The sequence below is a fragment of the Zootoca vivipara genome, chromosome 4 (assembly GCF_963506605.1).
Source record: "Zootoca vivipara chromosome 4, rZooViv1.1, whole genome shotgun sequence".
NCBI lineage: Eukaryota > Metazoa > Chordata > Lepidosauria > Squamata > Lacertidae > Zootoca > Zootoca vivipara.
This window is the reverse complement of record NC_083279.1, coordinates 82,638,262-82,654,649: the sequence shown is the minus strand read 5'-3', so window position 1 is coordinate 82,654,649 and position 16,388 is coordinate 82,638,262. Positions and strand designations below refer to the sequence as shown.

Here is a 16,388-nt window from a genome sequence, read left to right as displayed (position 1 = left end):
ACTTGACAGAGCCCGGCTTTCCATATTACTGAAGAAAATGTGTACAAGTTAGAAGAAAGCTATTCTTTCTTCTGTCAAGAAGAAGGGGAGCTGGGCAAATGTGCTGTAATATGAAAGAACTCTGTGAAATGCCTTTTCCCATTCTCTATTAATAATGTTAAAGCAATATAAGAATGGAGTGGCCTCAGTGCCCAGGAGAAGGTCAAACAGCGTGTTTTCATGTTGACTCAGAAGCCAATTGCGTAGACCTTTACGCCAATCAGTAGAAATGCCCCTTTTAACACTGACATGCATAAATAGCCAGAACAAATAGCTGGTGATAACCGGGACCTTTAAGTAAAGAAGAGTTGTGTTTTGAGAAAAAGCAACGCACATAAAAACACCGCAAAAAGTAAATTTTAAAAGTGAATTGCTGACGGTGCCTTGTCTGTTTACCTTATGCAGTCTCCCAGCACCAATTTACCGCTTTCAGGAACCGCAGCGAAGCTTATTAAATTATACAATCACCACCACTGCTGCTAGTACTACTATTCTTTTCTACTGCAGCCTGCTATAACAAATATAAAGATCAGAATCTAAAGGGCGACTGCCAAAAATAGAAACATAATTTCTAGCCAGCAAGGCTGGGAGTGTTACCCAATACATTTTATTCTTGTGACAGTTTAATTTTCTAATTTATCACCCATGAGTAATACAACCTGATGGTGTGCCCTTATATTTCTGCTTGATGCTGGTAAGATGGCATCCGTGCTCAATTCTGGGCACCAGAGTTCAAACAGACGCTGGCAAAGCACTGGAAAGGACTCTGATAAGATCACAGATATGATGAATTGGCTGAATTTGAGCAACGGCTGAAGGAACTGGGCATGTTAGATTAGAAAAGGAAGGAAATGGAGGAGCAACCACCAAGGAAGATAGCTGAATGGTAAAGAACGAAATATATATTTCCTTCTAAGTAAAGATGCTTGGTCCACATGACCCGGAAGCTGTCTGCGGACAAACGCTGGCTCCCTCGGCCTATAGAGCGAGATGAGCGCCGCAACCCCAGTCGGACACGGCTGAACCTGATGGTCAGGGGCCCCTTTACCTTTACCTAAAGATGCTTGGTATGTTATGTGTGATATGGGCTTTGCTATTTTTCTAGAAAATGATTGTGGCAACTCACCAGGAACACCTCCCAGTGTGGTGTAGTGGTTAAGATCTGGGAAAGTGGGTTTGCGTCTCCGCTCCTCCACATGCAGCTGCTGGGTGACCTTGGGCTAGTTACACTTCTCTGAAGTCTCTCAGCTTCACTCACCTCACAGAGTGCTTGTTGTGGGGGAGGAAGGGAAAGGAGAATGTTAGCTGCTTTGAGACTCCTTCGGGTAGTGATAAAGCGGGATATCAAATCCAAACTACTACTCCTCCTCCTCTTCTTCTTCTTCTTCTTCTTCTTCTTCTTCTTCTTCTTCTTCTTCTTCTTTCTCGTAGAATGGCAATGGTGCCCACCTGAGTGATGCCGCAACTCACCTGAGAGGTTCTGGAACCCACCTGAGAAGTACCAGAATTGAGTTCCAGTCCAGTGAGTTCCCCCAGGGAAAAAAAGTCCTGGATAGGAAAGATTTATATCCACAACAATGGCTAATTTATACCTAGCCATTCTGGGGAGGACTACAGCATAATGGCAAAGCAGAAGGCCAAGGTGTTGCAGAACAGGTTCCTCATCTCACCTCAAAGAAGGCAGGCATGACTATAACATTTCAACTGAATCTTTACTTAACACCCTAATACATTTCTGGTTACAGCAAAAGAGAGCAGGAAAGGTGAAAGGGAAAATAAACTCACATCTCAGGCAGTTCACTTAATATCCTGTTCCTTATATACACCAACCCTCTATTGACTTTTTCATCTCATTACTGTGTTATTAATTAAAGGCCTCGTTCCTATATACCTGAAGAGGCACCTCCACCGCCATTATTCAGCCCGGACACTGAGATCCAGCGCCGAGGGCCTTTTGGCGGTTCCCTCACTGCGAGAAGCAAAGCTACAGGGAACCAGGCAGAGGGCCTTCTTGGTAGTGGCGCCCGCCCTGTGGAATGCCCTTCCATCGGAGGTCAGGGAGATGAACAACTACCTGACATTTAGAAAACACCTAAAGGCAGCCCTGTTTAGGGGAGTTTTTAATCTGTGATACTTTAATGTATTTTTATATTTGTTGGAAGCTGCCCAGAGTGGCCGGGGAAACCCAGCCAGATGGGCGGGGTATAAATAATAATAATAATAGGCTGTTGTTTATCCCAACACCCAATTCAATCTCCAGCATCTACAGGTAGGACTGGAAAAAAACCCAATCTGAAACCATGGAGAGCTGCTATGAGTCAGTGTAGCGAGATGAACCAATGGTCTGTCTGGCTCAGTATAAGCCAGCTTCCTCTATTCCTGTGTACCTGCTGCAAATGAAAACCGGAGAATACTTCACTGTTTCTCTCTCCTTAGAGATGTAAAATGTCCGTCTGAGGCGGTCTACCTCAAACAGCCCATCTGTTCCCAAGGTCAACAGAATTTGATCAGTACATAAATTCAGAGCTTCCCCCCCCCCTACTGAATCCACTGCTATATTTCTTCTATTTTCCACTTCTACCAGAAAGAATGGCCTTGTGAGAGTCAAAGGAAAGCTGCTATATTATTCCAGCCATGGATGTCTGTCCAATAAAAAACAATTACATTGCTTGCTTGTATTTTCTGGAACCAGCACAGCCACAGTTCACGACACAAACTGTTCTTTTTGTCATATCTATTACACTGTCAGAGGCCTGCTTTATAGAAATACAGAATTTGTAAGGGAGGGAAAGCGGGTAATTAATGGGGGCCTTTGCCATTTCTCTGCTGTCTTATTGGCACAGCTGCTTTTGGTAATTAATTATGATATTTTTTGAGAAACACAGTATGACTCAAGAACCCCACCCCCACCCCCCGTTCTCTGAAAACCAGTCATTTCCCCTAAAAGAACACAAATGACAAGTTGACTGATGACATACACTTTTCCTTTTTTAATGCGGAATTACATTTTCTTGGTGGGGAATGAATCAATCAGCAATTAATTCTCTTGTTGGAGGGCCTGGAATTGTGTAAAGCAGCCTATATTAGCAATCTATGGAACAAGGACTTCTCAATCCTTTTATCAATGCACTTTATGCCACCTTCAGCCAGCCCTCCTTAGCTCTATATAGTGCTCGAACATTTCCTTTTGCATTGTGAGGAACTATATATGTCAGAGAAGAAAACACTGAATAATGTCATTTTTTTTAAAAAAAAAAATTTCTTCGCACACTTATACCCTGCCTTTCTTCCATGGTGGAACTCAAGGAACTGAAAACATGGTTAGAGTCTCTAACGAAATGCATACCTTGCCATGTGGACCTTCTCTTAACATGAAACTGTAAATATGGAACAATAATGCATTTATATAAAGCAATAACGGAAAAAAATGAAAGGCACAAATACAGGATGGGAGACACCTGGCATACTGACAAGCTGGAATGTGTCCAGAGGAGGGCAACCCAAATGGTCAAAGGCCTGGAAACAATGCCTTATGAAGAAGGGCTTAGGGAGCTGGGTATGTTTAGCCTGGAGAAGAGAAAGTTAAGGGGTGATATGATAGCCATGTTCAAATATATAAAAGAATGTCATATAGAAGAGGGTGAAAGGTTGTTTTCTGTTGCTCCAGAGAAGCGGACACAGAGCAATGGATTCAAGCTACAAGAAAGAAGATTCCACCTAAACATTAGGACGACCTTCCTGACAGTAAGAGCTGTTCGGCAGTGGAATTTGCTGCCAAGGAGTGTGGTGGAGTCTCCTTCTTTAAAGGTCTTTAGGCAGAGACTTGACAGCCATCTGTCAGGAATGCTTCGATGGTGTTTCCTGCTTGGCAGGGGGTTGGACTGGATGGCCCTTGTGGTCTCTTCCAACTCTATGATTCTATAATGCAAATGCATTGCAATGTGATCTACAAACCATAAGACAAAGTGGAGGATGGGACATTAAATGGGGCACTGCCTCAGCAGAACCACAATAGAGCATCTGCTTTGCATGCAGAAGGTCACAGGTTCAATCTCTGGCATCCCTTCCTGAAACCCTGAAACCAGCTTCTGCTGGTCAGCGTGGACAGCACTCTGGAGCAATGTTGTGACTCAGTATAAGGGAGCTTCCTACACTCAAGTCCAGCTCCAAGGGCCTTCTGGTGCTTCTCTCACTGCAAGAAGCAAGGTTACAGCGAACCAGGCAGAGGGCCTTCTCGGTAGTGGCGCCCTCCCTGCGGAACGCACTCCCATCAGATGCCAAGGAGATAAGCAACTATACAACCTTTAGAAGACATCTGAAGGCATCCCTGTAGAAGGAAGTCTTGAATGGTTCATGCTTCAATGGGTTTTTTAATATTTTGTTGGAATCAGCCTGGAGTGGCTGGGGCAACTCAGTCAGATGAGCAGCAGCTGATGATGATGATGATGATGTTCTGTAGACCTCTCAGAAGACCCTACCTGCATACTTACTTACATATTACCAGTCCAAAGGCCTGTAGAGATATTCGGACTGATGGAAAGTACTCCATGAAGCACCCAGGAGTCCAGTTGTATTTCCTTTCATGCATTCATCTGAACACAAGGGGCATGAGCTCATGCTGGCCTCTAGGGTGTGGCTAGCCAGTACAACCCCGCTCCCCTGTCCATTTTTTTCATGATCCTATGAGTGATTCCTCTGAAAAGGGCTAGTTTCCCCCTATAATATGCTAGCCCTCCCTCCCCACAGACTCTGTGTGCTAGCCCTCCCTCTCCCCACAGACAATCTTCCTCTAGTAAGAAATAATGAACTCTGGTGAACATTGTCTGTGTGCTCCAGATCTTGCAGCGGGAAAGTCTCTGTGAATTATTGCAGGATTGCTTGCCAGTAACACATATTTTTACTTACTGAAAAAAAACGTGGCTTGGTTGTGCCTGCTGTAATCCTGGCCTGGCCACATTTCAGTTGTGATAGGAGAGCAGTTAACTTCTGACACCCTCTGCTTTGCAATTTGCAGCTATGTTATCAACTGGAGGGAAGCCAAGGCTAAAACATCAAAAGGCTGTCTGCAGAAGGCTTTTCTGATCTAAGAGGGTGAACCAGTTAGACCAGGTTTATGCTGTTTCCTCCATGCCTCCCCACCCCCACTCCCCATAACATGGAAATCTACAGGCCAGAGGCTACTAACGGAACTTAGGCTTAACAACATCTGGCAAGTCCAATTGTTTATTGAAGTTGCTGGAAGAGATGGAGAAGGTTTGACACCTGGGGCAACGAACCAGCTTGAGCTTCCATCTGTTAGAAACTGCATGCCCACAATTATTATACAAGGAGGTGCACAGTTCACGTCTGAGTTGGACTTCAGGTGCAGGAGAAGGGAGGGAATAAAAAAGGGGGGAGAATCCTTGATGTGCCTTTCAGAAATATTGACAGCAGACGCTGTCAAAAGGAAGGCAAACAGAATCTACAAGGACTCTGGTAATACTGAACGAGCAATTACTAGCATAAACTGAACATTAGAAGAAGCTGCTGGATAGGACTAAAGGCTCATCTTGCCCAGCATCCTAGTCTCACAGAGGCCAGCCAGATGCCCATGGTATTGCAGATATTCATATTGTGCGGCTTGAAGCCATTGGATACATCAAAATTGAATCCTTCTAGAATAAAAATTGTCCCGACCCATAAATATTATTCAAAGCTTTACTAACCAGAATTTCTTCAAAAACAGACACCAAATCATTGACGATACACTCAGAAAGTTGTATAAAGCAGTTCTTGTATATTTTGTCATATCCCAGCAGCTGTTGTTGACCTGGTGGCTGAAGTTAGGTACTCAAGCTGATCCGTTTTCACATTAAGTTCATTTATAATTATATTGTTACCAGGTAACACACAGCAACAACAAAAGCTCGTTGTTTTGCCAACACTCTTCAACGTCCTTTTCCAAGTATGTAAGATTAATTAATTTCTCAGCCATAGTACATTTCCTGAGACTTTTAAAAGTCTGCAAAATCCAGGCAGTACACCCCAGGGTTTTTATTGCAGAACTTGTTAAGAAGTGCCCTTCTTTATTTCTGGTCTACCACATTTTCCCTCTATACTTAAACCCTTTCGGGTGAAGTACAGAACGGAACAGATCTTTGAATGTACAGTTGTGTTGTTCTGAAAAGACAAAGTGGCATTCTGTTTACATGTCTCCATCGCTCTCCAGGTTCAGAAGCAAACAGAGTTCCGGCTGAGAAAGAAAAGCCTTCACTGGGGTCAAGCAAGATACACACAGCAAGGGCTGGAAGGGAAAGGAATACTTGAGATGTGGAAGACATCTCTGGGTAGGTCATGCCTGCCTCCATGACAGCGCTACAGTTTTGATAGGCCCTCTAGGTCTGTCTCCTGCATGAGTGTCTTATCTCCTTGACTCAGTGGCATGGTTTTGCTGCTTCAGAAGTGGGAGAATAGCAGCATGCCAAATCCTAGAGCAGAGGTAGGCAACCTAAGGCCCGTGGGCCGGATGCGGCGTAATCACCTTCTCAATCCGGCCCATGGATGGTCCAGGAATCAGCATGTTTTTACACGAGTAGAATGTGTCCTTTTATTTAAAATGCATCTCTGGGTTATTTGTGGGACCTGCCTGGTGTTTTTACATGAGTAGAATGTGTGCTTTTATTTAAAATGCATCTCTGGGTTATTTGTGGGGCATAGGAAAAATTTTCAATTTTTTTTTTGAAAATATACTTCGGCCCACCACATGGTCTGAGGGATGGTGGACCGGCCCACGGCTGAAAAAGGTTGCTGACCCCTTTCCTAGAGTATATTGGACTAGAACAACAAGAAGAAGTGGGCTCCTGAGGGGTGTGTCTTGTCCACTTTATTTGGCAGGGAATAATTCCCCCCAGCAAAACTGTTGCCTCTCCTGTTCAGTGGCTGTCTGCTGTAGCTGCAATGAGTCTTTTTGGCATGCCTTCCCTCTCTTCAGACATGCTAGAATCAAGGAAAGGAGCTGTGCTCCACCATGTCTATCAGCGATGTTATTTAGATGTACACTTCACCAGTTTCACATGCGTAAGACTTGTTTCCAAACAGATCTTTCCAAAGGTTTGCTGCCTTTATGAGGAACCTTATTGAACTCCTTGGGCAAAGTAATTTTAAAGAGGGGGACAGCTAACATTTCGCATGCTGCTCACCACAATTTTTAATACCCACTCTTACTTTGCCTGCCTTCAAATTTTAGCAGTGCAGCAATAAAAGTGTGACGATCGACAGGATGCCCTCCGTAGGTACTGGAACAGCTGTTAAGCCCTTTGCTAAGAATGGGCAGTATGAAAGTCTTAAGCAGGAAGCTCTGCATGTCTGTTGGCAGATGGTAGTTAAACTTCTGTGCAAGCTTAGAGTCTCAAGGGCACATTTTCATCCCACACTCTACAAGATGAACGGAAGTAATAAAGCCCGAAGAGCGAGAGAGAGAGAGAATGGGGAAGAAAGTATTGTTCCAAGTGTTGCTGGTGCTTAGAGAAATAGCTAACACAGATTCACTTCATTTTTTGTTGGTCATATATTGCAGGTAAAATTGGATGTCATACATTGCCCAAAGGAGACAGGGGCAACATACAACAGATGTCGTGCAACTTTATTCCATTCCACAAGCAAAATGATGCTCAGTGTGTGTGCATGCAGTACAGTCGTACCTTGTTTTGTGGCCGGGATCCATTCCGGAGCCCCGGCCACTAGCTGAAAAGGAGGCAGGGCAAAGCATTGCATCTGCGCACGTGTGCGGAGCAGTTTGTGTTTCTGCGCATGCACAAGCAGCAAACCCAGAAGTAACCCATTTCGGTACTTCCGGATTTGCCATGGACGTTCGCCGGAATGGACGCTAGACAAGGCGGACGTTTGCGGAGGTATTACTGTATGTGTGACTAGGAATGAAAAGGCAGCTGCTTAGGTTGTGGAAGTGCAAATATGGTGACGTCTGGTCACATATACCGCATGCACACACACTGAGCATCATTTTGTGAGAGAGCCATGGATCTGCATTGGCCTGTGTGTCTACCAATAATGTGTTGCCTGGGACAAAGACTGAATGCGGGGAATGTTCATATGTGAGGGACCAAAAAAAAATCCATTGCATTACTTCCTCACAACAATGGGAACAAAACAGATACCAGACTGAGGCAGGAGAATTCTGCACTTCAGATTGCTGTTTGGGGAGGGCATTATTTTAGTGCATTGCCGTGTAAAAAACACCTCACTTCAGGTAGTAAGCTGGCAGTTTGGGAAGAATGGTTCAGAACAGGCCTCTGCCAGATGTACTAGTTTACTGCATGCATGGAATGTTTACAGGAAAGACCAATTAAAAAATAAGACTGACTCATCCACCTTGCAATCCGTACAGCCCAGACGGGGCTTTTTTCAGCCAGAACTCACTGGAACTCAGTTCCAACACCTGCCAGGTGGGTGCCATTGACTTTATAAGAGGTGTTCATGGTGAGTTCCAGCACCTCTTTTTCTAGAAAAATAGCACTGAGTCCAGGGTACTACCACCTCAGTCTGCAAAATGTGAAGACCAACTCAAGAGATGCGAACATCCACCCACTTCTCCATGCAGACTATTGCTTCTTCCTCCCCTGCCCCATTCAGCGGTCTCCAGGGACTCTTCACAACAGGGTCACGGGTTATACCTCTGTTGCTGCACCATTCTTGCCTTAGGCTCTATGGAGGTTGTTAGTATTCTGCATATGGAAGCAATTTTGATGAATAAAAACTGACTCTTCTTTGAAATAAGAAATTATTTGCTCCAAAAATATGGTTCAAAAGCTTTACAACAGAACGTTGCTCCACAGCAACTTAAAATAATAAAGTAACATTCAGATACATGCATAAGATCCTATGCTGATCTCACATAGGTTAACTATCATAGATTATGAATATCTTCCACCCAGAGCTAAAAAACCAAAGTTCTGTCTCTCTTCCTTACCCTGAGGCTGTTTTCCTACAGAGAGAATTAGCACGTCCATTCTTTCCAGTAGCTTAAGAACAAAGACTCACTCCAACCAAGATGGAAGCTAAAGAAGAATTGCTAAAGAAAGCTAAAGAAAGAATTGTAACACAATTCACCTTGTCAATGAGGCACAGAAATAGTAACACTGGGCTCTCTACTTCAGCACTTCTTTAGCTTCAATGGGAATTTCCACGCCATGCTTTACAATATACACACAGACATATTACAGGCATTTTCCATTTCAATGTGCATTAAACAATTATATTTAATAGGCTCCACCCCGTTCTCTGATCAAATTCTCTTGTGGCTTGGGCAATGTGCCTTACTTTATAAATGAAGTCAGGCAGCTCGTCAATTTTTCTCACCTGGATTGGGAATTCATTGCATATTGTATTGGTTGTGTGGCATCAGCTTGCCATGGGAGAGATTTGCCAGCAAGCCCACAATGCACTGTGTCAGTGAAATGACAGTACAGATTTATGCTCAGGGCAGCGTAATGTGCATGGCCAATTTGCCATGCACACATCGCAGAAGAAGCAACCAGCAAAGAGTAGCAACATCTGCTGAGCACTGATACCTTGGAGATCTCTCAGAAAGCTAGCTCTTTTTTGTATAATGCCAAAACTGCAATCCAAAATTAGACAAATCTTTTTCATAGGTTTTGGGTACATTGACAACTTCTCTCTTTGCAACTCATTTCCTTTGGTTGTTTGGTTGTTTACAGGATTTATTCCCTTCACCATAAGGTCTCAGTGTGGGTTACCGCAAAGCAATGTAAGATCAAATAAAATGAACACTTAAACAAAAACAAAAATAAAAGCAGGTCCTAAACACATATCTCAGCTGTCAAAACCAGGGTAAAATGATGCATTTTCAGCCTACAATGAAAAGCTGTACAATGAGGATGTTAGGTACACCTCTAGGGTGAGGGAATGGGTGTGTGTGTGTGTTGCTGCTTCAGATAAAGACCCATGTACAGCACATTGCAATAATTCTATCTGGAGGTTGTCAGAGCATGGAGCACAGGAAATAAGCAGCACTTTGAGATTGTGCTTCGAAACAAATGGAAAGCCAGTGCAGATGAAAGAAAAGATGATGAAACAGTTGGGGGTTAGAGATGGAGAGTGAAATGTACAGAGATCATCTTTGGGGCTCCCCCCCCCTTTGAGTGACAGCCTCTCGCTGCAGCCACCAGTTTGCCTTTGAAGAAAAGAAGAGAGGCACATCTCCTGACATCATTCAATCTGCTGGAAGCCTTGTGTGTGTCACCATTCCGTTTACGCTCCCGACAAATTAATCATCAGTCAGCTTGAGCATCTGCACACATGCTGAATGTGCAATGGGCTGTCCTCTGCTTGCTTGACGAACAGGGAGCAAGTCTGATTAACATGTAATTGAAAGAGGAGGAAGAGGAGGAAGAGGAAGGGTGAGCAACACGCTCAGTTACTCAGACCTTCTGCTGCAGTCCAAGGTATGCTGAACCAGGAAACGTAAGCCGCATTTGAGCTCAGGGGATCTTATTTTTGAATAAAGTTGTTAGGATGGAGCTAGGGGGTGGGAGTATCTAACACCTTTGGCTTCTCTCCATTTCTTATTTTTCCAATCTTAAATTCAGGTATGGGTCAAACACCAGAATGTTGAAATGAAACTGAACAAGCTGGAGCGTGTCCAGAAGAGGGCAACCAAAATGGTCAAAGGCCTGGAAACGATGCCTTATGAGGAACGGCTTAGGGAGCTGGGTATGTTTAGCCTGGAGAAGAGAAGGTTAAGGGGTGATATGATAGCCATGTTCAAATATATTAAAGGATGTCATATGGAGGAGGGAGAAAGGTTGTTTTCTGCTGCTCCAGAGAAGCAGACATGGAGCAATGGATTCAAACTACAAGAAAGAAGATTCCACTTAAACATTAGGAAGAACTTCCTGACAGTAAGAGCTGTTCGGCAGTGGAATTTGCTACCAAGGAGTGTGGTGGAGTCTCCTTCTCTGGAGGTCTTTAAGCAGAGGCTTGACAGGCATATGTCAAGAATGCTTTGATGGTGTTTCCTGCTTGGCAGGGGGTTGGACTGGATGGCCCTTGTGGTCTCTTCCAACTCTATGATTCTATGAACGTTGGAAGATTCAGGACAGATAGAAGATATTGCTGCACATAGTGAAACTATGGAACACACACACACACACACACACACACACACACACACACACACACAAAAGGCAGTGATGGGCATCAACTAGGATGGTTTTCAAAGAAGATGGGCAACAAGACTATCAACAGCCATTTGCCATAATAGCTGAGCCTCCACATTTGGATGCAGAAATGCTTCCGAATTACCAGTTGCCGGAAACCACAGTGGCAGTGGTGGGAAGAGTGCTCTTGTGCTCGAGTCCTGCAGTGGCCACTGTGAGAACAGAATGCTGGACCATATGGGCCACTGGTCTGACCCAGCAGGACTTGTCTTATGTTCCTATGTTGCCCTCCGCTCTAGCTAAGCCCTGATGCTAGGCGTTCCATATAGAGTTGGAGATATTCAATTCAATTTTCAACTAAAGGCAAACCTACGTAATTTGCACTATCCAAAACAATGTGAAAAGTGATACACAGGCATCCTTTAAAATTCATGCTCCCTTGGGTTTTGCGATGTAGTTCTCCGTAATGCGTACAGAAATGCGTATGCATATCTTGGAGACCACTGTAAGCAGATGAAAACACTGGCAGGATTGCAATAAAATCCTGGCAGGATTGTAATAAAACTCGTAATGTAGCAAGGACTATGGAGATAATGGAGTTATATAAAACATGAACTATTGAAAAAGATGCAGCAGAAAAGGTTTAACAAGGACCCATTGAGGGGAAGGTGGGAAGTCCAGAGAATCGGAGGAATCGTTTAACTGTTGATGTGTATGGTTGTATAGTTATAATTTTATATATGTAAAATCAAATAAAAATATTCCAGAAAAATGCATATGTGTGGGAAAGCATGCACAAAATAACATTTTGAAAAATGCATTGTCTTAGGAAGCATTGCTTTAACAATGTGTATATAGTATTAGGCAAACATTTTCTGCTGACGAAGTATCTGATTAAGTGTGCATGCACACGAAAGCTCATACCAAAATAAAAACTTAGTTGGTCTTTAAGGTGCTACTGAAGGAATGTTTTTATTTTGTTTCGACTCAGACCAACACAGCTACCTACCTGTAACTATTTCCTGCAAGTGTGTGTGTGGGGGGGGGGAGAAATTCACACTAAATGGCTAATGAATTTTCATGAGGACTTTCATGAGGACTTTGAAAAAGACCCTACAAACTTAACGCTGGAAAGATGAGAAACTAAGAGAGAACAAAAATGGGCAAATACCCACTCTGTTGTCATACATTGTCTTTCCAAAGCAATACAATTGTTTTTATTCTTACTACTATTGCTAATACGATCGCTTGGAGAGGAGGCGAGAAATACCACACAGCACTGCTACAGTAGCAGCGAACAACAAAAGTATCTTCAATCCCTGATGTACTTTCAACAGTGGTCTTTCTCAAGGGGAAAATTGCCTCACGAATAAGTAGCCGCCATGACAAGTTCTGAAGTCTATTTGGGCGGTTATAGTGCAGAACAGCACAATTGTAAGCATGTCTACGCAGGAATAGGTCCCACTGAGATCAAGGTCACTTGCTCCAAGGTAAGCATGCATCTGACTACAGCCTTATCTCATAATAAGTGACAGGAAAACACCCAACAGAGGAACAGATTTAACTGCCTTACCCATTTGTTAAGCAAAATTTCCCTCGAGAAAGACTGGCTTTTGAAATGCATTGGGAACTTAAAGGTACTTTTGTTGTTTACACAGCTGACACTGTTACCGTTTTCCATCCAGAATTTTTCACAGCTGTTAGATCCTTTTTTCCTTTTTTTTTGCTGCAGATTCCCTTGACAACCCTTCCCACATTCAATTTCCCATCGTTTGCTATAACTTTCCTAGTATGTTCTGAACCTTGAAATGGATGAGTCTTCTTCCGATGGGAACTTTCTCTCCAAACAATGTAACCATCTGCAATTCTCATAAAGTTCAACGGGACTTGAAATACATGAGAAGGCTTTGTGCTCTGAAGTCCATCTTGGATTGTGATTTGTGTGTCTAAATGGTGAACTGGAGGCTCTGAAGTCTAATCACCTTTACAATGCCCACTCTATGCTTTATTTGTTTTATTTTTCATTTATTAATATATTCATACACTTCCTTCCTGTGGGAAAATGCTCACGGCAGCTTCCACTGAAAGCATTTAAGGCACGCATCAAAGATAACAAAACAGATAATAATAAATCAAGGCCACATTAAAGGGATTTCCTCAAAAGCCAACTTATGGTTGTATGCTGGAAAGACTACAGTCCAGTCCTGTGGCTACTGAATGAAGCATAGATCTTTGTTGACAGGTGAGGAAATGGTCATATTTGGTGAGCCAGTCTAATGCCATTGCAGGCACTTGGGCCTTGAGTGGCAATGATGGTTCAATGAGCAGCCTCAGACTACTCACTCCTTAACGGGAAATGCAACTTATCCAGAATAGGAAAACTGTCTAATTCACAATCATGAGAATAACCTGTTCACCAGGCCCCTGACTTGCCAAGATTCAGATTCAGCTTTATGTAGTGGCATGTCAGGCTTCCACTTAAAACTTTTATGAGGGCCATTTTAAAACACTGTTGAGTTTTCTTCTAAAATGGAAAAAAACAACCCATGGCTTTCTTATTCTTAAAATGGAAGGTGGTGTTTTGCATTCACTATCCATCACCTTGTCCAATAAAGGTAAAGGGACCCCTGACGTCCAGTCATGACCAACTCTGGGGTTATGGCACTCATCTCGCATTATTGGCCGAGGGAGCCGGCATACAGCTTGCAGGTCATGTGGCCAGCATGACAAAGCCACTTCTGGCGAACCAGAGCAGCACACAGAAATGCCGTTTACCTTCCCGCTGTAGCAGTACCTATTTATCTACTTGCACTTTGACGTGCTTTCGAACTGCTAGGTTGGCAGGAGCTGGGACCGAGCAACGGGAGCTCACCCCATTGCAGGGATTCGAACCGCCGACCTTCTGATCGGCAAGCTCTAGGCTCTGTGGTTTAACCCACAGTGGCTTTCTCATTCCTAAAATGGAAGGTGGTGTTTTGCATTCACTATCCATCACCTTGTCCAATTAGATTTCTTTAAATTAATAGGCAAGCAGGTACAACCATATTTGAAGGGAAATGTAAAAACAAACAAACCTTGACCTCTCTTCCTTTCCTCAATAGCTCCTGCCATGCAGGTGGACCTCTGGAAGCTTTATGCATTCTATTCCCATCCCAATTCCCTTGACTGGCGAAAGGGAATATAAGCAACAGAAATTTGGCTTGCCTTAACGCCTCTGCGCTTCCTTGAGAAATGTGACATCTCATCTGATGTGCATTACCTCCAGCAGCACCCCGTCCCCCTGGTACAATGAATGTGTCCAGATTTCTCAGCCAGTCTATTACCTTTGGGCTCAGGAGCAAAAGAGTGGTTGACTGACATCTCTGCAGCACCAGCAAAGAAATGCACCCCTTTGCTGTAACTCTGGAAATAGCTGTTAAGCCTCTGCGCTGGGAATCCATCCAGCAACTAAATATTTAGTTGTGACTGGTGTTTTCTCATAGGCCATTATGCCAAAGACAGAGCTTTTGTCCAGAGAACACTAGACTTAAAAATGTGGGTGTCCACTTCCACGTTGCTGAAGAAAGGGGAAACCAACAAAGAGGATGCAGTTGCTAACTTATGTGTATAGATGCAAATTTAGAAATATCGTACTGTGTTTCTTTAGAAAATAGTCGTCTCACTACAGCAGGGGAGACTGGCCAGTTGACCCTAGATGCCTGCTCAGCCTGCTCTCCAGACACTAATTGATGATGGAGAAGTAACAGAAGGTATGTTCACTGGCAAGCCCTTCCACCACTCCCATTTCTCAGGGTTCTTTATTTCTAAATTGGACTTCTGAAGCAACCTTCCCCAACCTGGTGCCCTCCAGACATTTTGGACTATAATGCCCACCAGCCCAGCTAGAAGGATCAAAGGTCAGGGATGGCGAAAGTTGTGGTTTGGCAATGGAGCCAATTTCCTGAGGGATGGGGGTGGGCTTTCCTGCCGGAGGTCTTCAGGATAGTCATCTAGCACTGTTTTTCTTGCATTGATCAAGAAACGGGTTGGACTATATCAGGGTGGAGAATCTGTGGCCCTCTAGGTATTATTTGTCACCAACTTCCTCTGCCCCATCCAGCATGACCAATGGCCGGGGATGATGGGACTTTTAGTCCATCAACAACTGGAAGACTATAGGTTCCCCATTTCTAGACTAGATGGTCTACAAGGCCCCTTCCACCATTTGCAGGCCACATCTGCAATGTGAAGTGGTACTACAGTATCTGGAGTGCTGCTGACATAATAGGGAATAGTATGGGGTCTTGAATGGGGTAACTGTGCCCCTGAAGGACCAGGTGCACAGCCTGGGAGTCATCTTGGACTCACAGCTGTCCATGGAGGCATAGGTTAATTCTGTGCCCAGGGCGGCTGTCTACCAGCTCCATCTGGTACACAGGCTGAGACCCTACCTGCCCGCAGACTGTCTCACCAGAGTGGTGCATGCTCTGGTTATCTCCCGCTTGGACTACTGCAATGCGCTCTACATGGGGCTACCTTTGAAAGTGACCCGGAAACAGCAATTAATCCAGAATGCGGCAGCTAGACTAGTGACTGGGAGTGGCCGCTGGGACCACATAACACCGGTCCTGAGAGATCTACACTGGCTCCCAGTACGTTTCCGAGCACAATTCAAAGTGTTGGTACTGACCTTTAAAGCCCTAAATGGCCTCGGACCTATATACCTGAAGGAGCGTCTCCACCCCCAACATTCAGCCCGGACACTGAGATCCAGCACTGAGGGCCTTCTGGCGGTTCCCTCATTGCGAGAAGTGAGGTTACAGGGAATCAGACAGAGGGCCTTCTCGGTAGTGGCACCCGCGCTGTGGAACGCCCTCCCAGCAGATGTCAAGGCAATAAGTAACTATTTTACTTTTAGAAGACAACTGAAGGCGGCCCTGTTTAGGGAAGTTTTTAATGTTTATGCTGTATTGTTTTTAATATTCGGTTGGAAGCCGCCTAGAGTGGCTGGGGAAACCCAGCCAGATTGGCGGGGTATAAATAATGAATTTTTTATTATTATAGTACAAGAGACTAGACCTTGGTAATAATTCCTCTGTCCCTGCTTTTATCCCCTGCAGTATCTAGGAACAAAAAGTATCAAGAATCTGGAGCCACTATGAGGAAAGATGGAAATAACCTTGCAGCGCCTAACCC

At 44.1% G+C, this 16,388-nt stretch overlaps 1 protein-coding gene across 1 annotated transcript in view; it reads right to left on the bottom strand.

Moving 5' to 3' along the window:
- GUCY1A2 (guanylate cyclase 1 soluble subunit alpha 2) overlaps window positions 1-5,859 on the bottom strand; it is a 182,191-nt gene extending 176,332 nt beyond the window's left edge. The window contains exon 1 of the mRNA XM_060273854.1: window positions 5,745-5,859. The gene's annotated coding sequence lies outside the window, so the exon portion shown is untranslated. The remainder of the gene's footprint in view (window positions 1-5,744) is intronic.
- Window positions 5,860-16,388: the final 10,529 nt, after the last annotated feature.